General features: G+C 37.5%; 1 protein-coding gene across 2 annotated transcripts in view; it reads left to right on the plus strand.

Moving 5' to 3' along the window:
• The window catches only part of nav1b (neuron navigator 1b), a 191,464-nt gene that overhangs the window by 19,499 nt on the left and 159,710 nt on the right, over positions 1–12,255 (plus strand). The gene's annotated exons all lie outside the window — the stretch shown is intronic.

Consider the following 12,255-nt stretch of genomic DNA (forward strand, 5'->3'; position numbering starts at 1 on the left):
TCATTCAGTCTGTGCTGCATCTGAACTGTGTCACTTACATAAAGATGGTGACTGGAGGGTTCCTCTGAGTTTTATAATGCTAAGAGAGTAGGCTTTCATATCTGGCTCTTGTGTGACATTTCTGAGTGGATATATGGTATAATACCAAGCCTATAGACATGTAGATGTTAGATGTTAAGTCTTCTGAGAAAAGTTCAGATGCATTACAGTTTCAGTTACACAATATATTGGCAAAATATAATGTCTGTCTTTGCACACATATGAATTTGAGTGAAATCCTATTTTTAATCCATAGATTTTAAAAATGTCATGGCTGGATAGTCAAAACTAGATTGTAGTTCCTGCAAAAACTGTGAGTGTGGTTGCAGTGCTGACTCGTGGCTGGTTGCCATGGTGTTGCTATAGTTTTCTTGGTGGTTGCTGAAGTGCCCACACACACAGTACTGGAGCTCTGAGCACACAGAGCATTCCATGAACACCTTTGTTGGGCCCCATTCATTTCTATGGGGCAATTTCGTACAACAATTGTATAAAAACCATACAAAATACATCGTATTGTTTTGTACAGCTTATTTTTTGGAAAGAATACCATAAGTTTTATAGGCCATGTTCTAATGAAAAACGTATGTCTGTTTGGAAAGCTGTATACACCATTCCCGATAAGGATAAATGTTTTAATATTGGAATAATAAGAAGTATAAGAAGAAGAAGAAGAAGAAGAAGAAGAAGAATACTGTGATTGCCTACTGCTATCACACATTAACGGGCAGGGTCAACACTGATAAACAGCAGCAAGAGGGAGTAAACATACCATAAACAACAACAAAAAAAAAAAACAGTTTAAAGATCATACACAGGCGAGGTAATATTAAAGGGCAGGCAAAAATCAGAGTAAAAAAAGATACAAAAAAGGCTTGGAACAAGAGAACAAACACAGGCAAAGGATAAACGTGTTATAAAATGGAGAACCAACAATACTTTGTGATGAGTGAGTAAAGTGAAGGTGTTTATATAGTGAGTGTAACAGGTAAATTCAATATTCTGGGGATGAGCTTCCTGGTATTGTCATTTGCAGTGTCATGTGATTGTGTAAGGGAGTGATGTCAGTGTGTAATGCATTCTGGGTATCATAGTCCGGAGGCTGAGGAGAGCTCGCAGGCAGAGCTAATTGTGGGAAAGACAGGAGCGCCTTTGGCACCAGGCGTGACAATATAATGTCAGACCACCTATTCTATTGTTATAACAGCTTAAACTCTTCTGGGAAGGCTTTCCACAAGGTTTAGGAGTGTGTTTATGTGAAACAACTTTGTGGACCTTGCTTTGTTGACCTGGTATATATAAATAATTAGTATTAAGAGTTCTTTTCAGTGGAACTAATGGACCGAGCCCACCTCCTAAAATCAACCCATATCATTATCCCCCCTCCACCAAACTTTACAAGTATAATTTTTTTTAAGTATAATTTTCCTGGCAACTGCCAAAATAAGATTCGTCAATTGGGTTGGCAAATGAATCGCAATGAATTGGCAATGAAGGTTGTCTATTGCTTCTTAAAGGCATAATCCAAACCTGTTGCTGAACACCTGACCTTTCCTGGTGTCAAAGGCTAAAAAGCACTAGCTCTGCAAGTGCGATGCAGACACGCTAACATGTGCTATGGCTCATATGGTCTATCTTAATTAGTGCGATGCCTGGGGCACCTAACACTAACCGAACACTTCCATGATAATGGGCGTGTTAGCGCTGGCAGGGGCTGGATGAGCAGAGATCTGTTATTATGGCTAATTAACCCAGACCTATGATGTCATTTGGTTTTCCTTACCTTCCCTAAAGCACTCCACAGACTTTACAGAACTTAATATGTCTTAATGTGTGTCTTAATAGAAGATGCTTTCTATGATTTGTGTTGCAGAATTAAGAAAAAAGTTAATGCATTTGTTTATTTTAATATAGGACCAATAGAACAGAAACTATTAGTGCACTCAGTTTGGAATCAATTACCAATATTTTTACTGAAGCATGAATGAATAGGCAGGATAGGGAAACAGATTGCAGAATTAATTATGTGACAATGCATGAAATTATAGAGATATATTTTCAGCAACAGCTGGAATTGATGTATTTCCACAAAATTAATATTGCAATATATTCCCCTATTCTACCTATTCGTTAGTTATCTTATCGACATATGCGGTTTTCATTTTCCAGCAGGACTTGGCACACCGCCCACACTGCCAAAAGTAGCAAATAGTCTTATATAATATTCTAATTTTCTGAGATACTGACTTTTTTTTTTATTACCATAAGCCATAAACATCAACAATAAAAGAAATAAAATAGGTACTTAAAATAGATCACTCTCTGTGTGCAATACATCTATATAATATATGAGTTTCACATTTTAACTGAATTACTAAAATAAAGTAAATTTTCAATAATATATATTTAATATATTTTTTTGAGATGCACCTGTATTATTACTGTAATGTATTTAAAGAGGGTCCTCTAGGTTCCTCAGTGCAGGGGTCTTTTGCTGTAGTATTTTTGGAGTTTTAAGCTGCAGAACTGAAAACACATGCTGTTTGACATCTCCAGACTCAATTGGCTTAATAAAGTCCAGCCCTCAATTCTTTAATTGCAGCTCTGTACTAAAACAGGCAGCAAGGCTAATCCAACATCTGCTATTGTAGCTAAGCCTGACTCTTCAGGTCCATCACAGAATTAACTGCATTAACTAAAACACTCAGAGGTGAACAAAGGGGGGAGAGAGCATGGTAATATATTCTATTATTACAGCGACTGCAACGCAAATGAGCTGAGCTATTATCGTCAGTGAGTGCTGGAACTGCAAACAAGTTGCAAACAAGTTAAATTCCCCATATGCTCATTTTTTTCATTTTTCTTGAACGTATGTATATAAAAAAAAACATTAATTAATCATTAATAAAATGTACATAACACTCATTCAAAAACAGTGGTGAACACTACTAGGCTCATTCACCAACACTATATATATATATATATATATATATATATATATATATATATATATATATATATATATATATATATATATATATATATATTAAAACAGGCTTACACATTTTCCTCCAGTATTTTGATATATACCAGAGTTTCCTTACTTGTGATTAATTTTGTTCATGGGGAATACATGTAACCACTGATAGTATTTCTTTATTGGTAAAATCAATACAAAAGTGTAACTCATTTTTATTGTTTTTAATCATTTTGATCTAAATAATGTAACTTTCCTGGATGTAGTGCCACTTTATACCAGAAACATTAAGATTTTATACTCTAAATATCACATGTTTATTCTCAAAATCAGCAGTTTTTTGCCCTAAAATGCCGTTATAGATAAAAAAAAATCATTCTAATTGTTAAGAATGCTGTAAACTGTGTTAATTACTAATAAATTGACACGTTAGTTTAAATGATGTAATGAATAATAATGTGTTAACTAGTGCCAGTTAATAAGTAGTTGAGACATTCTGTTGTTTACTGTTAATTAATATACCCTTATTGTAAAGTATTACCCAGTCATCTTTGTTTAATTATATAGGTAATACGGGATTAGTTTCTCGGGGGATGCCTGTGAAAAAATTTTCACACTTCTACTCAGTGATAAAACTCCTGCATGACATCGCCCTCAGTAGCTCCTCCATTTCCACTTGCTGTTGTGTTTTTTCGTGGAAACGTGCACCCAAAGTGTAATTACGGTGTGTTGCAGTGGACAAATACTGTAGCTATTTTATTAAATGCGAGGAGACAAAACTCAGAGATGTGGATCCAGGCAGGACTAAAATTACTGGAGGACCATGGTCGTTCTGAACGGGAATAAAATCCCAGAGGATAAAAAAAACCATAAAAGAGAAAATGACCCCAGAACCCCTGAGAAACGAATCCTGCTCAGATAGGGCTTTAGATGTGTTGTTTAGGTATTTAGTATTTAGTTTGTGAGACAGTTTATCTGATGGTCTCCACGCTGCAGTTCTCCTGACTTTAGTCCATCCCCTCCTGCTGAATCAGTTTAACTCAGACACGTCTGTGCTTTGTTTCCCATGCAGTGGAATGAACCCCCTCCACTCCTGACAGACAGACAGACAGACATAGACAGACAGACAAACAGCAGGCTTTAATTGCGTTAGTACGACAGACTGGTTGGCTGAAGTGAATGGAGGGAGAATTGGATTAGTAGTGACTTATTCTGGGAAATGTGGAGAGAGAGAGAGAGAGAGAGAGAGAGAGAGAGAGAGAGAGAGAGAGAGAGAGAGAGAGAGAAAGAGAGAAAGAAGGGGTAGAAAGGGAGAGAGAGGAGGAGAGAGTGAGATGGGGGAAAGAGAGAGAGAGAGAGAGAGAGAGAGAGAGAGAGAGAGAGAGAGAGAGAGAGAGAGAAAGAGAGAAGGGGTAGAAAGGGAGAGAGAGGAGGAGAGAGTGAGATGGGGAAAGGGAGAGAGAGAGGGAGAGAGAGGGGAAGAGGGAGAGAGAAAAAGAGAGGGTTAGAGAGAGATAAAGAGAGAGAGAGAGAAAGAGAGAGAGAGAGAAAGAGAGAGAGTGAGATGTTAAATCCGTTTGTGTCAGCTGATGATATCATGCTTTGATGCTGCAGTTTTGGGTTTATCTAAATACATTCTGACCAAGGAAAGGATTATCTTTGTCTCCAGTTGTTCTCATTTATTTGATCAGATTTATTGTTTGTGTTAAAATCTTGAAACAGATGATTTAAAATTAAATAGTCAGCATATCTGTAGTATCCAGGGCTATACAGCCAGGCCTCTCAGTGATTACGGTTTTAAACACATCTAACCATTTTTGGTTAGTATGAAATATTTTTAGTTTTTTGGAATGTTACTGTTATCGTTTCCATAATGTTGTTATTCATCAAGCGTTCTTATTTTGGAGCGGGCAATAGCTAGATTTTATGGCGCCAGGGCGACTACGATTCACAGATTGTGTTGATGTACATGTTAGTTTATAATTTTTGTATGCTCTTTGTTTTCTCAAACTTTTGTGTAATGTGTGATTGACCCCCATGTCCTTTGTTTCAATTTCAATGTTCTATTATAATGCTAAGATTATCATAGTACAAATTGTATTTACACTTCTCAACTGTAGGGGGAGCCTCAGGACGAAAAAAATATATATTATATCAAAATGCTGCTTTAATGCCAGGTCTCTTTACTAAAACATCCACTAATAAACTTCTATCTATAAAGCTAAATATACTGTCTGGTATTGTCTCTCTTTCAAACTTTCAAATCTATTTGCTATTATTTCCTTTAAATTTCTATTGGTCTATGCCTATTCTAAATTAGTGTAGAAGTTATCCTGGAAGGCATACAGTCACCCAAAAGCATTGTGTGAGACTGGTGGAGAGCATGTCAAGACACACAGAAAAAATAAAATCATGGTTATTTCACAAAATATTGATTCCTGAGATTAACAATATTAGTGTTGTTTCTAAATGAATGTAATTTTGACTTGTTTTCTTTGCATTATTTGAGGTCTGAACGCTCTGCATCCCTTTTTTTTGCCATTTCAGCCATTTCTCATTTTCTGCAAATAAATGCTCTAAATGACTAGATTTATATTAGGAATTTGTGAGAAATATTGTCAATAGTCATTTTACACTAAATATATATACCTATAATACCTATAAGTAAAATCAGACTGATCTGATGATTTTTAAGCTTTTTTTTTTTTTTTTTAGGTTGGCCTGAAGTCTAAAAAAAGTTACAATTTGTCTGTCTGATGTTTGCTTTAATAGTTTTAAAGTGAATTAATGACATTGACAGGTGAATTTATAGTGGCACCTGTTACAGAGTGTGTTTCATTAGGCAGCAATTGAACAGTCAGTTCTGTCCTGGTATACAATAAGGAAGCTCTAGTGAACCAGCGACAGGGTCAAGAGTGACTCAGGCTTTTTCATGTGACTCAATAAAGCCTTAGAGGACCTAAAGGCTCTGCTTGGTGTCCGATACCACAGGCCACGGTCTTGTGGAGTTCATGCGTCACTGAATCAGAGCTGTTTTGATGACACAAAGGTGACCCACACAATATTAGGCGGATGGTTTTAATTTTATGGCTTATTATATATAGTATATACCTCACTAATTCATTAGATAAAAATCTGTATAGCAAAGAAAATTTGTAGAAACAAGCCAGTTGGATTTGGCATGATAGATTTATTCAGACTGAGATGGGTTTTATTTTCTGCCTATCAGCCTCTCTCTCTGTCTCTCTCTCTCTCTCTGTCTCTCTCTCTCTTTCTCCACCATCGCTTCATCTCTCCATTTCTCCACCCACCTCCTACTGCTGCCTCTGAGCTAAATCTGATGCGAAGCATCTTCTGCTCAACCTGCCAAGCTCTCTCTCTCCCTCTCTCTCTCTCTCCCTCCCTCCTTTCTCTCTCTCTCCTCTCTCTCTTTCTCTCTCTCTCTCACCCACAATCTCTCTCTGTCTTCCTCTCTCTTTTCTCTCTCCTTCTCTTTCTCTCTCTTCCTCTCTCTCTTTTTTTCTCTCTCTCTTTCTTTTTCTCTCTCTCTCTCACCCACAATCTCACTCTCTCGCTCCCTCCCACTTTGCTCACTCTCCCTCTCTCTTTTCTCTCTCTCTCTCTCTCTCTCTCTCTCTCTCTCTCTATCTCCCTCCCTCTTTCATCTCTGTCGCTCTCCCTCCCTCCCTCTTTGCTCTCTCTCTCTCCCTCTCCCTCTCTCTCTTATTCTGACGAGACTGAATCTGACACGGAGAGGGACCTGTAGAAAAAAAGTTGAATCTGGGTCTCGGGTCTAAATTTAACGAGTAAAACCAGGCCTGTTATATAAAAACAGGACAAATGTTATTGTGAAGTCAGTCAGGGGCACAGTGGAGATTTAAACCCAGCCCATTCAAAACTGCTGCTCACAGCTTTATACAGATATACTGCTGAACACAGTGAGCCCAGTCTCAGCTTTACTGTGATACTGAAAATGGGAGGATGGATGAGTGGTGGATGGGTAATTGGAGAGTTGAATGGATGGATGGATGTGTGGATGGATTGACAGATGGAAAAATAGCCAGAATGGTGGATTGATCAATGGATTGAAAGAATGGATTGATGGATGGATGAATGGAGAAATGGATAACTGATAGATAGATGGATTTTAAAGATAGATTAATATGTGGATGGTTGGATGGATAAGTGTGGATAGATTGACAGATGGAAAAATAGCTAGAATGGTGGATTGATCAATGGATTGAAAGAATGGATTGATGGATGGATGAATGGATAAATGGATGAATGACAGATGGAAGGATGGATTGATGGATGGATGGATCGATTTCACGGATAGATTAATATGTGGATGGTTGGATGGATAAATGGAGAGTTGGATGGATGGATGGACAGATGGATAAATGGACAATGATAAATGGATTAATGGAAGCATGGACTACTGGATATATATGTGGTGGGATCATTGGTTTGATGGATGGATGGATGGATGGATAAGTAGAGAGTTGGATGGATGTACAGATGGAAAAATAGACAGATTAATGTATTGATCAATAGAAGAATGGATTTCTGGATGGATGGTTATGTGGATTTGACAGATAGATTAATATGTCTATGGACTGATGGATGGTTAAATAGATAAATGGAGAGTTGGATGGATGGATAGACAGATGGATAAATGGACAATGATAAATTGATTAATGGAAGTATGGACTGCTGGATATATATGTGGTTGGATCATTGGATTGACTGATGGACTGATGAATGAATGGATGGATGGTTGGTAAAGTAGAGAGTTGGATGGATGTACAGATGGATAAATAGACAGAATGATGGATGGATTCATGTAAGTATGGACTGCTGGGTGGGTATGTGGATGGATTCGTGGTTTGACAGATGGGTGGATACATGTAGAGTTGGATGGATGGATGCATGGATGAATAGAGGTGTGCATGAATGGATGTGTGGGTGGATGGATATATGGATAAATGGAGATTTGGATGGATGAATGGAAGTATGGACTGCTGGATGGATAATGGGTTAAATTCATGGTTTGATGGATGGACGGACAGACAGATGTATAAATAGACAGAATGATTGATGAATGTATTGATGTGTGGCTGTATAAATGGATGTATAAATGGATGGATAATTGGAGAGGCGTAGGAATGGATAGATGAGTTGATAAATAGATAAATAGATGGATGTGTGTATGAAAAGTTGGAAAGATGGATGGATGGATGAATTGATGGATGGATAAAAGGAGAGTTGGATGCATGGATGAATGATGAAAGGATTCATGTACATATGGATTAATTAATGGACTTATGGATGGATGTTTGTATAGGTGGATTGATGAATTTGATAAATGGATTTATGGGTGGATAAATGGAGAATTGGATGGATGGATTGATGGATGAATGGTTTGATGGAGAAATGGATGAATAAAAGGATAGACAGGTGGACAGATGGACAGTGTTAAGAGTGAGTTATAGAATGGTGAGTGAGAGATAGTCTGGCTGAGAGATAAATTCGAGCTGTGAGGAGGACATGACCCATTGGAGGGGCAGCTTTGGCATGATGTCATTACTAATAGAAATATGAGTCAGTCATGTGTGTGAGTGTGTGTGTGTGTGTGTGTGTGTGTGTGTGTGTGTGTAAATGTGAGAGGCTGAAAGGGAGAGAGAAAGAGAGGGTGTGGGGTGGGATGTGTGTTCATGCTGGCAGCAATTGTGTTGTTTCGGAAGTGTGGGTGTGTGTGATCTTTACAAACTACATATATAGACGATTTGTTTGTGCGGCAGCTATACTAAGAGTGTGTTTTGTTGTAGTATACAGTACATATGCATAGGGTGGCATCTATAGCTGACTGTGTCAGTGTGTGTATGCATGCATGGTAGCTATAGTATAGGATATACAGCTCTGGAATCAAAATTAAGAGAGCACTTCAGTTTCTGAAACAGTTTCTCTGATTTTGCTATTTATAGGTTTATGTTTGAGTAAAATGAACATTGTTGATTTATTCTATAAACTACAGACAACATTTCTCCCAAATTCCAAATAAAAATAATGTCATTTAGAGCATTTATTTACAGAAAAGATAAGATAAGAAAAAGACGCAGAGCTGTTAGACCTCAAATAATGGAAAAAAATATTTGTTGGAATAACCCTGTTTTTTTTTAATCACAGTTTTTTAATGCATCTTGGCATCATGTTCTCCTCCACCAGTCTTACACACTGCTTTTGGATGACTTTATGCCTTTAGTCCTGGTGCAAAAATTCAAGCAGTTAAGTTTGGTTTGATGGTTTGTGTTCATCCATCTTCCTCTTGATTATATTTCAGAGGTTTTTAATTTGGTAAAATCAAAGAAACTCATCATTTTTTATTGGTTTCTTATTTTTTTCCAGAGCTGTATGTGTGTATGTGTATGTGTATGGTGTCATAGTATACATATGCATATGGTGTCATCTACAGCTGATTATGCGTAGTGTCAGTGTGTGTATGCGTGCACTGGCAGCTATAGTAAAGGCGTGTGTGTATGTGTGTGTGTGTGTGTTTGTGCGTGTAAGAGTGTGTCAGTGTCTCTCGCAAGATCAAGCTTGAGGACACAGAGAGAGAGACAGAGGGAGAGACAGAGAGGAAGATAAAGAGAGTAAGAGAGAGAAAGAGAGAGAGAGAGAGTGCGGTGTCCTCTGTGTCCTGATGTCTCTCGTCCCTCGCTCCTGTAGTAATGGCACGTGGTTCTGTGCGGCTCTGTTAGAGCATTAGAGCGTTATTCGTCAGAGGACAGCAGTTGGCACGGCTCAACGCGGGCATATGCAGCGCTGCGGCTCCGACTGAACCGGACCTGACTGACCTCTGGAAGTGTCCGGCGCTGACCGGAGCCCCGGGCTGGAGGCAGGTGAGCTGCAGGATTAATGAACAAACACTCTGATTAGTGTGTAATAGGCTGTGATGAGCAGAGCTCAGTTTGCAGCAGTAATGACAATAATGCACTGTGCTTTTAACACATTAGTGAAGTGGGTCTCTCTCTCTCTCTCTCTCTCTCTCTCTCTCTCTCTCTCTCAGTTCAATAATAATAACAACGGCTCAGTGGCAGTTTTCCGCTCTCCAGCCACTTATCCCGAAGCCATTGGCTGAGTGATTAAAACTGCAGAGTCATGAGAATCCGGCCAGGCGGCTGTTTTGCAGTCTTTTGCTGAGGTCCTGACTTACGCTCGTGTGTTTGTATTGATGTCTTAAGCAGCAGCAGCAGCAGACTGTATTTTATTTCAAGGATGTCAATTGTTTGTTGATTGATTTTAAAAGATGCAGTAATTGATTAATCCCTTATCTCTCCTTTAAGTGTGGCCCCTGTTTTATTTGTTTCTCAGGTTGTTGTGTTACTGTATAATATGCATAACATTTACCAAAGATGACCCATGGATAGATGCCTATTTAAAGGATTCATATATGTGGTCCCGATGAGTGCCAGTTTCATCATAATGTTTTTAAATTGATGACTAACCTTCATTTCTTAATGTAATTTTGTTCTTTACTTATTAGAGTAATTAATTAGAGTAATTAATTCCACAATATGGATTAAAATATTGCTCAAATAGAGCTATTCACTGTATACCTGTAACTCTACCTCTTCACTACTTTACAACTGATGAAGAGGCAAGACATTTAAGTAATTAACTCTTGAGTTCAGCACAGCTGTTAACTGAACCAGGCGGCTGTTTGTTGTCTGTTGCAGTCTGTTGTAAGGTGCTGATTTACACTCGTGTGTTTTATTGACCTATTCAGCAGCAGACTGCATTGTATTTCAATGATGTCAATTGATTGGTCTTGCAAAATGCAGTAATTGATTAATCCCTTATCTCTCCTTTAAGTGTGGCCCGTATTTTATTTGTTTGGCAGGTTGTTGTGTTACTGTATAATATGCATTCCGTTTTAAAGTTATATAATATGAATTGACTCATGGATAGATGCCTTTTTTCAAAGGTTTCATCTTCAAAAATCATGTGGTCCTGATGAGTGCCAGTTTCATCATAATGCTATTGACTCGAGAATGCTTTAAAAGTTCTTATTAAAGTAATTCTTGCTTCTTATAATCTGGATTAGAACATTACTCAAATATTCACTATTCACTGTATACCTGTAACTCTACCTCTTCACTACTTTACTTTAACTGATGCTCTCAAACACTTTATTAAGAGGCAAGAAATTCAAGTAATTAACTCTTGACGAGTTCAGCACAGCTGTTAACTGAACCAGGCGGCTGTTTGTTGTCTGTTACAATCCGTTGTAAGGTCCTGACTTACGCTCTTGTGTTTGTATTGATGTCTTTAGCAGCAGCAGCAGACTGCATTGTATTTCAAGGATGTCAATTGATTGTTGATTGATTTTACAAGATACAGTAATTGATTAATCCCTTATCTCTCCTTTAAGTGTGGCCCTTGTTTTGTTTGTTTGGCAGGTTGTTGTGTTACTGTATAATATGCAGTACATTTTACAGTTATATAATATAAATTGACTCATGGATAGATGCCTTTTTAAAGGATTCATAAAAAATCTTGTGGTCCCGATAAGTGCCACTTTCATCATAATGTTTTTGACTCGTGAATGCTTTAAAAGTTCTTAGTTGAGTAGTTCTTGCTTCTCATAATCTGGATTAGAACATTACTCAAATATTCACTATTCACTGTATACCTGTAACTCTACCTCTTCACTACTTTACTTTAACTGATGCTCTCAAACACTTTATTAAGAGACAAGAAATTCAAGTAATTAACTCTTGATGAGTTCAGCACAGCTGTTAACTGAAAACCTGAATTCCAGGTGACTCTACATCATAAAACTGACTGAGAAAATCCAGTAGAGATGTGCAGAGCTGTCTAATCTAAGCAAGACATGTTAAACTTTAAGTATTGAATAATATTAATATATAAACCATATTCTTGTCTGTTTAAAGTATTTTTTCCTTGTTTTAGTTTAATGTTTCTTGCTATAATATGGACATATGGATTAGAATATTAATCACTTGTTTACATATTAGTATTGTAGTTATTCTTTACATTGTGTCAAAAATTCACGATGAAAGGACCATTAAAAATTGACCTTCAAAAATTGCAGTCATTACAAATGACTTGAACTTTGACTATTTAACATATTTGTAAAAGACTTCAGGCTACTCAGAAATCAAGTTTTTCCAGCATAATTCACTTTTTATTTCATGCCATGCATGTGTCGATCTTGT

The sequence above is a fragment of the Astyanax mexicanus genome, chromosome 5, assembly GCF_023375975.1.
Source record: "Astyanax mexicanus isolate ESR-SI-001 chromosome 5, AstMex3_surface, whole genome shotgun sequence".
Taxonomy (NCBI): domain Eukaryota; kingdom Metazoa; phylum Chordata; class Actinopteri; order Characiformes; family Acestrorhamphidae; genus Astyanax; species Astyanax mexicanus.